The sequence below is a fragment of the Dermacentor albipictus genome, unplaced genomic scaffold (genome assembly GCF_038994185.2).
Source record: "Dermacentor albipictus isolate Rhodes 1998 colony unplaced genomic scaffold, USDA_Dalb.pri_finalv2 scaffold_14, whole genome shotgun sequence".
Taxonomy (NCBI): Eukaryota; Metazoa; Arthropoda; class Arachnida; order Ixodida; family Ixodidae; genus Dermacentor; species Dermacentor albipictus.
In genome coordinates, this window is record NW_027225568.1 from 5,483,223 (window position 1) to 5,498,430 (window position 15,208).

Consider the following 15,208-nt stretch of genomic DNA (forward strand, 5'->3'; position numbering starts at 1 on the left):
AAAGAGGAAGGATATTGCTTCGTCTTTTTTGAAACAGCCGTGTCGCCTGGTCGGGAGCAGATGTGCTCGCAACTTCGACGGGAACGCTTGATACTTTCAGGAGCGTACCAGAGGCCCTATGGCGTCACCTATTCCTTCCAAGGCGATAGTTATGCAAACCTGAGTTTCCGTTTAAGCCAAGGATATTAGGCGGAAATGAATTTAAATTTGGATTTGTTTGCGTGTTCAAGAAGAGAGAGAGGGGGGGGGGCGTTGCTTAGGGTTACGGTTAGGACTAACCGAGTCAAATGGCAATGGTGGTATTACAATAATGCAGAGACACTCAGCAAAATTACCCAAAATAAAGTTTTGGAAAGAATCGAACGTGCAGGAGAGAGAGAGTTGTAGCGGCTCCGATGCAAATGGCGTAGCTAACCCTAAGTTCGACGCATCATGAGCGTCTCCAATTGCGTATTGCGTCGAATATTCGTCAGTCAAACATTTCCGACGCAGTGCATGGCCGTCTCATTCAGTGCACCATCTTTTTATGCTCAAGCACTACCTGTTTATGCGTGTTTACATCGTCCCATCCGCATCGTCTCATGCGGCTCGTGTAACTTAAAATGTCCCTCGGCCGAGTAAACGGTTGGAACGGAAAGCCTAGCTTCGAGATAGGCCACGGCCACGGATGCGTCAGGTCTGCGTATCGCCGTCTGTACAATAACTTAAAAAGCGGACCCTCTTGTTTCATTCGAGGATTTTGCGCATGAATTTTTTACGTGCGCTTGCATCAACATTTTGTTTGTAAGCGAAGCGCTCTTTTTATGATTCTCGCGGGTTCGAAGTTCCTGCTGCTGGGCGCTCGTTTGTTTCTCTTTTTTTGCTTGCTAGACTCAGTGGGCAAGCGCACTCAATTCGCTAGCGCTTCGTGCTGACCACTTAAACAGGCGCATGGCGTGCGTCACTTGAACTGCAACGCAGCTTACCCGTACTTTTGCCATAATTGGGTAGTTGCCAACAGTGCATTGATACGCGCCAAGAAAAGGACAAAACAGAACAAGAGTGTGCCTTTGCGGCAGATCACACGCTTTCCCACGAACAACCAAAAGGGGCATTTCATTTCCCCTCCTCGTTCAATCGCCACGGCTTCAGTTGGCCACTCTTCAAGCAGCCGGCAAGCTCTGTGATATGAGGAGCCGGCAAAATAGGCTTCGCTGTTCTGATCGCCATCGTAATTATCATTGTCGTCATCATCAACATTGCTGGTGGGTCGTGATTGCGTGGTACGTGGCACGAGGTGTGCTGGTCTACACGCGCCGCGTTCTAGAACCGGCTCTTCCTGGCTGAATGTCCGCTCCAGAGCAACCGAAGCTGCATTTTAATAGGGCCTGCACTTATAGAGCCGCTCCCCCCTTCGACAGACCGACCGGTCCGGGCACCTGGCATTAGTTCTTGAATTTCATCGTGGCGGCATCTTTTTTTTTTCTCGTATATACGCCACGGAGACATGCGCAGGCTCATAGGAAACACCTGGGCCTTTCCAGTCCGCTGGACACTTGTTCCAAATGGGCCGGCGTCACGTCACCCGATCTGTGGCTCTGCGAGCATCCCGAAACGCTGACGTGGTCGAGTGATTCGCGCACGGGTTTCAACCGGTTCCTTTTTTTCTGTCTCTGGTTCAAGAAGTCGGGCGGGCGGAACAAGCACTGCTTCTTGGACTCTGGCTCGAGCCAGTCTAGCCTGCCTGCTTGTCCGTGGGACCGCACAGATATACGGCCACAATCCTCTTTATTTCTCAACATCTGCAACCGAAGACAACAGAAGGCTGCTAGTTCACTCTTCAATGATCCCCTTTCCGCCGAAATGATAGTTTAGGTGCGCAATTGTAGCGTCGTCCATGCATGTTCAGGTTTACCACACAAATATTTTGTAGCGTTCTCTTGTGTACTTTGCACCCGCACTCCACTGTCCTATGAAGTTTCTTGCGCCAGCAATCCTGCAAACACAATTGCATTCGATTCCGTTGCGGTCATTCTGCCTTAACCGGACAGCACCGCATTGGCCTTGCTCCGAGCAGAGACGCTTATTTTTCTGTAGCTTGAGTATTTTGCCAATGACATTTGTTACTATACGCCGAAAGCAGTTCTAGCAGGTTATTGGCATTTTAGAACGTCGTTACGACGCTAAGGAAATGCAACCTAACAAGCACTCCTCAACGCTTCTTTCAGGACGCTGGCCTATATAGGGGGAATTTTCAGCCGCCCCCCCTCCATATGTGCACTTGTCAGTGTCAAGTCCGTGCGTGTGATTGTCGCGTTTGTACGCCCTGAAAAAAAAATTGAGGACTTGATGACTTCTACCATTTCGTATTGACACGCATTCTCGTTTTATTCAAATATTACCTAATGTAAGAATTTGTTTTTCTCCATTTATTTCAATAATTTTATTTAATAAAGTGGAAAAGACCAACAATTGCGTGCTAGTAGTAACAATAGATTTATTTATGTTTATTTCAATAAAACAAAAAAAAAACACTGATGAAAACGAAGACATGAAATAAGCGATATATATTCAGAGGCCGAATATTTTCTTCATTTGTATTTTTGTATCTATATATTTGTGTTTGTCATCATTAGTGCCGTAACCATGTTCCATAAAGCTTTATTGAAACCTGCTTCCATTTATTGGCAGCGTCTTCCAGCGTACTCAGAGAGCCATCGGAATTGTTTTCTAATACACGGCACCTTCCTGACGCATATTGTCGAGTTCCAAGGGGCGTCGGAACAACCCAGGTAATGATTATTCTTTTTTACGAATACGAAACGGCCATTTGTACGACATTACCACCTGCACGTTCTTATCACATTGACTTTAAGTTAGCGCTTTCATACATTCGAAATTAGGGGGGGGGGGGGGGCATATCTCGAAACGGGTGTCATTGCGGAAACTCCTTTCGAGTGGGTGTCGCGCAAACTCACCAGTTACAATTCGTAAATTGCAATATGTGCCTTAAGGTAAATAATGGTGAACTTAATGCATTTTAATTGGGCTATATATGTGTATCGATTTCTCGTGCTAGTCATGTCCGCCTACTCGAATAATCAACCCGAGGGACAAGAATTGATTTTTTTAAATATTTTTTTTGCGCTTAACGCCTTGGCAGTTATGGTACGTCCACACTAGCGACAAAAACGCGCGCGACACAACGCGCGCGGCGAGCAGTGCTGTCGCGCGCGGCAAGATTCACGAAAAGCGGCAGCAACGCGCGGCAAACGCGCGAATGGGTGCGAGACCCATTTTTCGCGGCAGACGCGAAACGTCCACCAATCAGAAGCGAGCCGCATTGCGAGCCGCGCTCTTGTGGTGCCACCTTTCGCATAAGCAAAGAATCATAATCTATGGGCTCTGAGACTGAACAGTGACACGCGCGCCGTAAAATCTCAGAGGCCATTTCCAGTCAAGGGGGCTGTTTTTGTTAAGCCTTACCACACCGCCACTGAGGCGTCGACGAAGAATTCGCCTCGCAATGGAGGCGTTTTTGGAAACCGTTCGCGGGTATGCGTACCTCTATGATAAATTGAGCGTCGGACAAGGAGCTGCGCGCCAACCGCTGGCACATTATGGACAGCAGTTTGGCATGACAGGTGAGTAATTGGTGAAGGTGGGGAAGCAGAGTGTGCGCCTGGCCCTCGGTGTCCCTGTACCGCACTCAAAACTTTCTCGTCCGCTGTCTGGCACGTCGGCGTCGCACAAGTAAAGAACAAACAAGTATTATAGTGTACACAGTCACCAGTAGCTCCTCGTCCGTATCCGACATGCCTGAGCGTGGCCGGCAGCGGCGCAAAAAAACACAGACACTTCCGATGGAAGACGAAATGGGCAGAACGGAGAGCGCGTTGTCGCGAGAAGTATCGAATGGAACGAGACAACGCGGGACTCCACGGGCCGCTGCCGCGTGCCGCAAAACGCGACTGTGGACTTGCCCGCACGCGTCTGCCGCGCGGGCGCTTGCCGCGTGCGGCGTGTCGCGCGCATTTTTGTCGCTAGTGTGGGCGTACCATTAGAGGCTGACGGTACGACAAGTCTTTAAGGCGTTTCCCTGTCGTAAATCTACACTTTTGCTGATTAAATCGGTGATGATTGATCAAGGACTTTCTCGAACGAGAGTCGACATTTTCTCAAGAGGACTTGTCGTCATGCCAGGAACTGCTTACACGGGAGCTATACTGTGGGAATCCACCTATAGTGGACTGTCCATTTCGGCCGCTGCTGACTGGCTGGGGCCGCTCGTCTCCTCCTCGCTCGTACAGCCGCATCCAATCAGCAGCGGCCGAAATGGACAGTCCACTATAAGTTGAATCCTACAGAACACCCCCCCCCCTCCCATTACCCAGATGACGGCGTGTCGCCTAGTCGAAACGTTGGCTCCAGCCTGACAACACCGTTGACTGCTAATGATGCAGTCACCACTCTTGCTGTGAACTATTGCGTTGTTTGGATATCTATGAACATCGATGCGATTTGAGGAGCGGTTCGCGGGAGACGTACACTGTTGGTGCGATACGTGCGGTGTGAGTGTGGGCATTGGAGTGAACATTTCGGCGCATTGATTAAATAGCAGAGCGCAAATTTAGGCGCGTAGGTACGTACTTGGGTGAATAAGAAATCGTTTGATGCAAGCAGGAGACGACGCACACGAGCACATAGCTGGCAGTGAACCTGTGTCAATGAGCCTTCCGTAACACAGCGCAATAGTCGCAGATATGCCTGTACTGTACTGTACTGCCTGTACTGATATTCTGTACTAAACTCTTTTTTTCTTAAATTTTAGGATATTCTCTGCCACACATAGGACAATCGAAATGCTTTTGATGAATGGTTCAAAAAGAGGGGCTAATTGCGCAGGGTAAACGACTAATCAGAGTAAAAGCTGATAGAGCAATTTTATTAGTTTGTGGACTATATATAGCAAGTTAGGAATGGTAGAAAATGGAAAAAAAAAGTAAGGGGCGGTGTATTGATTCGAAAAAAAGCCGAAAAATGTCAAAAGGTCTCAAATGTCGCCATACGACAGACTCGTCTGCTATGATTACAGAAGGTCACAGGCGGAACTTTTTAGCGCCTAGTACATTTTCTATTTTTTGCCACTCATGAGTGTCATCCTCAGAATTCTTTCCATGTTAATACGCCTTCCCAACTCAGTAGCTACAATTCGTAGGCTGAAGCCAGTAATCAAGCTGACAATTATTTCATAACAATATAAATTAAATAGTCAAATGCTCAAGTGGTTATTCGGTGCAATTATGTACATTACTTCATTAAGCATCTTGTGTTCTCAAGGGGCTAATGGCCACCTCATCGAGTAATTTAGTTCAAGGCTTAGAATTGTATTACCTGCCGCAGGCAATATTTAAAAATTTTGTTCACCTAAAAAAAGGAAAAAAAAACAGCTGGTAAACTCAGCACCGAATCTGCGGAACCCGGGTGTCCAAAATTAATCCGGACTCCCCACTACGGCAGTCTCCATAATGAAATCGTAGTTTTGGCCCGCAAAACACCTGAATTCATTCAAGATGTATTGTCCTTGCGAAAATTCGCTTGGTGGTTTTGGATATAGGAGTGTAGGCACCGTATTCCAATTCATGAACTTCGAGGCTAACAGCCCTTTCCTTGTTTAATAATATAGTAAACAAATTATTGAAAGTTGTCTTGGCAGAAACAATGTGTAGCGCGACTTTGAGTGGCCATGCGGTTTGATAAGAAATTTTCTGACTCTAGGATACTACCTATTCCGCCAGCCAATTGCAGGTGTAAGCGTAGCAACGTCATTCCATTAAAGCAGTTTAGTTTGAATGTGAGCGAAGTTGACAAAACCAGGGGTGCTATAACGTAAAACTATTCCAAACTTTTCTATTCCATTTCTGCTATCAGCCCTCCACGATTGGTCAAAAACTTTTTTGGACCACCCCTGCCTCACCTGTCTGTCACGCGGCGTCACGAAAACCGCGATACCTCCCCATCTGATAGATGACATGACACAGTGATTATGCAATATTTTACCGAAAAAAAGAAAAACAGTTCTTTCTGATTCGATGCCTTTTCGCCATTAGCCCCCGGCTATCGGTCAAAAGTTTCGGGTTGCGCCTACTTCACCTCCCTGTCACGCGACGTCACAAAACCGCGAAAACTCAACGCATCAAAGTGACGTCTACGCATTAAACATGCGTTATATGCCGAACAAAACTGAATTTTCTTCTGAATAGCCGCAGGCAGCCCCGTTCCGAAAGGAATAAAAGATAGCTGCCGCCGATCGCTCATGCTCTAGCTACTCGCACCTGCCGGATAGCATGGGTTTATTTGCGTATAATAAAACTTCTTGCGTGGCTGCATAATCTTTTAGAGCGTTTTCTGCACGTTTACTACCTCATTCTGCCAACTCTTCTTTGCTGAGGATCCGTATTAGAGTTATTATTAAGCATCTGTTGCATGCCGCCGCAATTTTCGACCAGCCACCGCAGGCTAAGTAAGGGAAAGCGGACCAATCGCAGACGCCGGCACCACCCTCTTCATCCGGTTATCGATTTTCAGTGCACTGGCTCTGCCCCAGTGAATCCCTCTCCACTTGACCGTTCTCCTCGCCTCTTGACTGCCACTTAGATACGACCAGCCGCTCAGTGTAGGCAATGTTATTCGTTTTTCAACCAAACAAAAGTGACCTCCTATGAACAAGGGAAGCATTTGATTGGTCTGTTCAGACAACCCTGCGGGTGACAGCTCATTTCTTTCGTCGGTGGTTACGCAAATTTGACGTCAGAAGATTGGAATAAAAACATATTGCAATAGTTTTACGTTATAGGGCCCCAGAACTAGCTTTTGATGTAACTGAGCATGTGTTGGTGGGCTAGTTGGTTAAGCATGATTACAAAAACGGCGCCGACGTGCTGTCTCGTGTTTCCCTTCTTCGTGTGTTGTTTTATTCGGCGCCGTTTTTGGAATTAGCTTTTGATAAGAAACAGATAAAGCGTAACCTAGCAGTTGTGTGCGCCTTAGCGGTTTTCCTCTCCAGCACTGTATACCTTTGACACGCTGAGACTGAAGCAGATTTTATGACTCATCCACACGCAATCTTGTAGAACGCTCATCCCGTCCTTACGGGAATTCGCTGGGAGGTTTCACATATGGGAAGTTCAACATCGTATTTCACTACGTGAACTTCGAGGGTAAGGTAGCGAACAATCCAGTCATTTCTTCATTCGCCGGTGTAGAATGCAAATTGAAGAAAATTATCTAGTCTGGAATTATATATGAGAAGTGGTTCTTGTGGCGAAGGAGGAAAGGATAGCACTAACTTCTGCAACCCATGCGGGAGGACGGCTCAGCGCCAGCAGGGTGGGGGCGATGGGAGTAAAAGAGAGAGAACGTAGGAGGGAGAAAGGTAGAACGCCGTCTCAGCAGCATCAGAGAACTGTGGGACCTAAATTTTATGGAGAGATAAGTCTATCCTGTCAGTCAATCGCAGCTATAAACGTAAAGCTACGTCCAGGAGATTGCACAAACGCCAGAAATTGAAAGTGTGTCGTGAATAATGTTTATACTTTTAGTGCATCAGCTAGATCGGCACATAACTGTCCTAGTATCAGGAGTGCGATACCCGATACCCGTGCGATAAGCAGAAATTTATTGTGCGGTGCGATTTAAGCTGCATTAATTAATGAATACGGTCAGAGTCCTAGAAACGCCGGTGAAACAGCGAATGCCTTCTTAGACGGCCAGAAATGACGGAAGAACATGAGGCCGGCTTCAATTCCTGTGACAGCCACTTGTCACGTGGTGAGGTTGGCACCACGGAATACCCCTATTTCTTCCTGAGCCTATTCTGAAAGGAAACGGTGCACACATGCGAATATAACATGGTACTGTGGGTTTCCGAATTTATGCATTTGAATTTCGCCTGCTCAAAAAAAAAAAAAATTGCGCCCGTTGCGGCAGCCTCACGTGCACGCTAACGCGATGTAAACGGCGTTGGCGCGCATCGAAGCATGGGGCGCTATAACGTAAAGCTATTCCAAACTTTCTATTCCAATTCTGCAATCAACCCTCCGCGATTGGTCAAAAACATTTTTTGACCACACCCACTTCACGTGTCTGTCAAGCGACGTCTCGAAAACCGCGATAGCTCCCCAACTGATATAACGTGTACACAAGGATCATGCATAATTTTACCGAAGAAAAGAAATATAGTTATATCTGATTTGACGCCTCTGCGCCATTAGCCCTCGGCTATTGGTCAAAATATTTCGGGCAACGGCCACTTCACCTGCCTCTCACGCGACATCATAAAACCACAAAAACTCATAGTGTCAAAGTGACGTGTACGCGTTAAAGATGCATTAATGTGCCGAACAAAAGAGAATTTTCTTCTGAATAGCCACAGGCTAGCCCGTTCCCAGAAGAATAAAAGATGGCTGCCGCCAATCGCTCAGGCACTGGCTACTCGCACCTGCCGGAGAGCATGGGTTTATTTGCGTGCAAAAACATTTTTGCGTGGCCGTGTAACGTTTTCGAGCATTTTCGGCACGTTTGTGACCTCGTTCTGCCAATTCTTCTTTGCTGAGGATCCGTTTTAGCCTCGCTTTTAAACTTTCGTTCCATGCCGCCGCGATTGTCGACTAGCCACCGCAAGCTAAGCAAGGGAAACGGATGAATCGCAGATGGCGGCACCACCCTCTTCAACCGGTTATCGATTTTCAGTGCAGTGGCTCGTCCCCATCGAATCCCTCTCCCCTTGAGCGTGTTTCTCGCCTCTTGCGAGCCAATTCTATAAGACATGCCGCTCAGTGTAGGCAATGTTATTTGTTCTTCAAGCAAACAAAAGTGACCTCCTATGAACGAGGAGAGCATTTGAATGGTCTGTTCAGACAACCCTGTGGGTGACCACCCGATGCTTGCGTCAGCGGTTACGCAAATTTGACGTCAGGAGATTGGAATAAAAAGATATTGGAATAGTTTTACGTTATAGGGCCATGGACGCGAGCACGCGGAGTGGTACCTTTTCTTTACCGAACTTCTTTTCGTTACCGAATTTCTTGCGTAGCTTCGGCAGCACCTGCACACTGATCTCTGAAACAAGGGGCCGCATCATGTAAAACTATTCCAATATGATTTTATTCCAATCTCCTGATGTCAACCTTGCGTAACTGCGGATGCAAGCATCGGGCAGTCACCCGCAGGGTTGCCAGAACAAACCAAACAAATGCTCGCCACGTTGATAGGAGGTCACTTTTGTTTCCTTGAAAAACGAATAACATTGCCTACACAGAGTGGCTTGTCTTATCTAATTGGCTCACTCACAAGAGGCGAGGAGCATGCTAAAGTGGAGAGGGATTCGAGGCGGCCGAGCCACTGGACTGAATATCGATAAATGGATAAAGAGGGTGGCGCCGACGTCTGCGATTGGTCCGCTTTCTCTTAGCTTGCGGTGGCTCGTCAACAATCGCGGCGGCATGCAACGGAAGCTTAAGAATGACGCTAAAACGGATCCGCGGCAAAGAAGAGTTGGCAGAAAGACGTTGCAAACGCGCCGAAAGTTCTCGAAAACGTTGAACGCCCACAAGAAAGTTTTATTACGCGCAAATAAACCCATGCTCTCCGGCAGGGGTGAGAAGCCAGTGCCCGAGCGATTGTCGGCAGGCGTTTTTTATTCCTTTCGGAACGGGGCGACGTGTGGTTGTTCATAGGAAAATTAAGTTTTGTTCGGCATATTAATGCAACTATAACGCGTACTCGTCTCTTTGACGCGGTAAGTTTTTGCGTTTTTGTGACGTCGCGTGAGAGGCAGTTGAAGTGGGTGCCGCACGAAAGCTTTTGGCCAATATCCGAAAGGCGTCGAATCAGAATTAACAATTTTTGTTTACGTCGGCCAAATTATGCATAATCAGTGTGTACACGTCATATCAGATGGGGAGCTACCGCGGTTTTCGTGACGTTGCGTGACAGACACGTGAAGTGGGGGTGGTCCAAAAATGTTTTTGAGCAATAACGGAGGCCTTATTGCCGAATTGGAATAGGAAAGTTTGTAATAGTTTTACGTTATAGCGCCTAAGGGGCATGCAGTGCCTGCAGCAATTCAATATTCGATTTATGCCATGAATGTATTAGCATAAATCTTCAAGTTTGCAAAATTTCAGGCTCACTGAACTGTCAAGTGTACGATAGTAGCTCAGCAATAAAATATAAACGCTATGACAGAGCTGTAACTTGCACCTAATAATATATCAAAAGCGGGGAAAAATCATCCCTTGTATACCGATGTGAATTACAACGGTAATTTGGGAGCACAATATTGGCAAAACTTCCGTAAGCATTGTAACAATGTCAGGAAAGCCACGAATTTATAAAATTTGTCCGTTTGAAATGTTCTAACCAATTCACTATACAGAAGATAGTCTTTCGGTTCCGAGTTAAAAGATTTGTAACCTTCGTGCTCCTATTTTTTGGGCGGAACTTACCGATCTTTCGGCAATTTTATTTTTGTATAAAATTCGAGATCGTATATCAAAGTTCTGCTTCGCGGAGTTTCTAGAACGTAACATTTCCTCTCAAAGGCTACAAATTTCATTCTAATTGGTCCAGTGGCTGTCTCATTGAAGTTTTGACGTTCGACGTGTAATTTAATAGGCGGGATTGGAAGTTGGCTTCCAGCTAAAGCTTCCTCTTACTCTCTACTTCATGACACACATGTCATTCGTTCATAGTTGCGCATTTCTCGCAATACAGAATAGTCTTGGTTCAAATGTTTTCGTTTTGATGCATTGTTACCAGTGCTTTCCACTGATTTATCTTGAAAGTTTGGTCGAAAGGTAATGTAGCAAATATTACAGTGATGTTGAGTGAGTAATTTGGGGAGTGGGGGGAAGGGGTTGACACTCTGTCAGACATTGCCTTTATGTCTGCCTCCTAGGCAACTGTTTCTGATGCCTAAATAAAATACGTTGACTTTGACTGTAAAGTGAATGCAAGCAAATATTTTCGTGCATGTGCTCTTTACCGTGCGCAGCACTCGATTCGTTGCTACAAGTCTCGTTGAGTTCGCAGCTTTGTGTTTGCATCGTACTGCGTCCTGCACACTTAAGCAGAGGGTCACCCTTTGGAGTGTATATTAGCCACACAACGATAATCGCAGTCTATTTTGCTTGCGTTTCCTTTCTTGAAAACTCCGCGCCCGCTACTGTTCGGTTAAGAATGCTCTGTCATGCTGATAATGCACGCGCCTTTCGTGGCTTGGAAGTACCGGGCTCGCAGCGTTAAAGAGAGGAAATGCGAACGTGACAGATGACGATTATCGTTGTGTGGCAAGATTCAACCGAAAGGGTGCGATTTTGTTTAAAGAGTGTGTGCCGTGGCATCCGTCCTCGGGCGACACTACTTATTGTTCCCGAACTGCCAATGTGGAGGCCAATGGCGATGAATCTGTGGGCGACACCCATTGGTTGTGTATACGTCGCATATACACACAGTGCATCGTAAGAATTATGACCTCAGTGGAGGCAGTCTGCCGCAGCCTCCTATACATGTAGTTCCCCTTATTGGGAGGGACAATGTCGCGAAATAAGCGTGCATATTCTCTTGGGGAGTCGAACCTGGGGAAAAGTGCTTTTTCTCTCCTTGACATTCGAATATAGTCTGTCATGACATACCCGTGACTTTATCCACAAAGCATACATGCACACAGACACACAGGCGAACTGCTTGTCTCCTCGTACCACGTACCATAATGTGGCACGCGGTTCATTCAGTCATCATGGCATCGGTTTCATTCGCATGCATCGCCCCGCCTGTGACATTCGTCTTACTTGACACTTTAGTTTTGTTCCATTCTAAGTACACTCGGACAGTTTTTAAACTTGCGCTTCTATCGATTATATGACTCTGGAATGGTATTCAAGGCACCATTCCTGAATAGCCTCATGGCGATTTGTTCAGTAACTCCCTCGCCATATAACCACTTAGTTGTAAAACCTGCTTGTGTGCTCGTTGAATTTAACGCTTTGTACGCACAGCTCTATACATATTTGGTTAATAATTTATTATAACCTTTCACTTATGTATTCACCTATTGAATTTTTTCCCACTTGGATAAGTCCACGCTGTACAAGCATTCCTGAATGTATGCTGTTGCATGAATTCCGATTACTACTCAACATGTGTAACACGTTTCTGTACCCGTCCCTGGGATGGTATCTCGTAATCACACCGTAGTATTTGTAAATAAGAGCGAATAACTTAAACAATCGCACATATGAATCGTTAAACCTCTTCTCGAGTGATTTTGGAAATGTGTTCACATAATCGCGTCGACTGTATACAAAGTTTTACTTAGGCGTTAGCTCTGTAAGTCTTAACGCCTTCTTCCTCAATCGTAGGTCGGCCTACCGTGGCATCCACTTCAGACGATGGCAGGTGATCGCCATCCGTCTGTGGAAACCAAGTCGACATTGAGCAATGGTGACCGCAAATGGCCAGAGAGGAAGCCCGAAGCACATTTTGAAAGGGGTGAATGAACGCTTTGATCATCAGATCACACCACTTCCGATAGATACACTTCACGATAGAGATATGATTAAGGGGAAATGGCCAACTGCCCGACTGTACTACATTACGGGATAGCTGCAGCCCTAAAACACGGCTCAAAAGCAGGCTTTGTCTGTGAACAGCACGTTTCTGTGGAAGTGCCTATAAAAATAAATCATAATCGGTATATCCTGGTCTTAGTATGGTCGGATGCGGGTCACAATATTGTCAACCAAATTTCACTGTCACAAGATTTCACTGTCCAGCCCAGTTCTAACGAAAGTCGCAGCTCTGAGAATGGCTACGATAATAAATGCAACTTTAATGCTTAGTGCGTTGAGCTTCATTCAACGTTGCGAAATATTTTGCGCCTAAATTTTTGAGGTCCCTCTGCGTTGAGAAAACTTCCACAGCCAGAACATTACTCCGTTCTGTAATCCTCGTAGATGGTTCAGATTACAGCCGATGCTCATCAAGAAAAAGGACGGAAATGGTGACTGCGTGGCATAATATGACGTCAGAAAAGGTAATTTCGAATGGTGAATTAAGATTCAACTAAAAATACTAACTTTATTTTCATTTGAATGAAGGGTTTCCCCCTTCATTCAAATGAAAATAAAGTTAGTATTTTTAGTTGAATCGGTTTGGTTGCTAATGTGATGAAAAATGAGAAATGAGAGGATTAATAAAGAACTTCTCACCAGTTGCTTTTTATAGTGCGTATGGCTCATGTGCTTTGGTTGTGTAAATGTTGCGTATTCCGCATGCCTGGAATTGAGGAGTTTCCGCACTTCGTCTGCGTCCTCGCTGGAATTGCTGTGCCATTATGGATGCTTGGAGCTTCGAAAGCGTACTGTACTGCAAGAAATCTTTGTAGATGAGAAATGGAAACATTATTCACCATATCATAGCGCAGTTTCAAAGAAAGTACATACAGCTTTCTCAAAGAAAGCTTCACAGCTTAAGAGAAATCTTGTCTTGTTCTAGGGATTGAACCGCAAAGTGTATTTTATTTTGGTTTGTATAACTTTCAGAACATTACTGAAAGGTAACTAACCGGAATTGGTGCCAAGTGCTGCTTCAGTTGGCCAAGCACTCATGAACTTTCGTAATGAGGTCGTAGTCTATCATTGAGGAAATGGCAGACAGGGAAAAATATATTAAAACTATAGGTGCCCGCAAATTACTACAAGAAAAATGGTTGGCAGCCGATATGCCTTAATACGGGGAAGATTTGTTTTTACGAAAGGAAATGGGCCAATAAACGGCAACGGCGTGCTAAGATATTTACTTTGTGCTTCTTTACTGAGAGTTTTCCCTTCACAGGACGTGTCGCGGCCGGAAACTCTCCCCGAGAAAATGACTTAAAAAGCAAAGGCAGTCTACAGCACGACTCAGGGTGCTTAGTAGGCTATCGTGAGAAATTGAAAAAAACAACAGTGTAGGTTAGTTACGAATTAATCGAAAAAGCACGAAAATTGTCATTATTTGCGTTAAAAAAAGAGTTTAAACAATTCCGAAATATGTTTACGCATCCGCGATTGCATTGCGAGCGTGTACGTCTCCGATACGTTCACATTTAATGGTGTGGCTCGAACGCAGCACTAAGCACCCAAGCGCGCGAAGATTGGTCTCTAGTCAACCGAAAGAGAAACGAACAACTTACCGCCAACCATTGCAAAACGCTAACAACGCGCTTCCCTTTCCCCACTGAGGTACGTTCCACTGCATTCGCTTCGCGAAACTATAGATCAGCTCGCCCGTATCTCTATCTTATGTGATATTTAGGCACATGGTTATTCTAATCGGCACGAAACGTATCTCCTCACGGTAGGAATTCCTGGTGCGCTTCTGAATGTCATATGGTGTCATCATCAGCTGGTGCGCTGAGAAGGTGAGGAACTAACCAGTCCTGTATGTGCTTGGTAGAACAATGTAGACCTCACATTACGTAAACTGCTCGATACATTGTTTTATATATGTAGAAGCTGCAGAAGCTATATGCATGCAGGGTGGTCACCCTGCACATATTGTAGCGTAGTTGTTTTTGATTTAAAACGCTTGCTACGCAATAACTACACTGATGTATAACGGCGACATCTCAACGTCACATCACAAGTTGACTGCGCACATTTATGCTTCGAGTATACGGCATGCTAAATCTTGGTCGCGGCACGTGTGGTGCACTGTGCCTCGGTTGCAAATAGGTTCATATCTGCGACGCTCGCCACGCGGTGATTGCGTCACATTTCGTGACCCAAGGGCATACGTAATGTTACATAAAATTACAAAACGCATACGTGCATTTTTCTTGGGCATATTCGACGAAGTAGTTTATCTTGGCGCGAGCTCGCAGTGAGAGACGTACTGCTTTACATCGTGCTTATCTGCTATGTATATGATTATGGAGCCAAATTTGACACTGCACTAAGTGTGACATCAGTAGGCTAAGAAGGCTGGGTCATAGAAACATAGCATTTGTGATGATATTGCAATCTATCTTGTAGTCGAGTCGCAGGTGCAAACACAGAAAATTCGGTTTGGTTGTTGCAGCGAGGAGAGAATGTATAATTAATATTACTAGCGTACAGTCCTTACACAGATTTCCCCGAAACGTGATGCAGAGATTTCAACCCGTTATACAAGCTGTTCAGGTAAA

The 15,208-nt window shown here is 45.7% G+C and overlaps 1 protein-coding gene across 1 annotated transcript in view; it reads left to right on the forward strand.

Annotated features, from left to right (window-relative positions):
• Positions 1–15,208, forward strand: part of LOC139051707 (uncharacterized) — a 133,879-nt gene that overhangs the window by 385 nt on the left and 118,286 nt on the right. Inside the window, exons 2-3 of the mRNA XM_070528674.1 lie at positions 2,671–2,771; positions 12,402–12,531. The gene's annotated coding sequence lies outside the window, so the exon portion shown is untranslated. The remainder of the gene's footprint in view (positions 1–2,670; positions 2,772–12,401; positions 12,532–15,208) is intronic.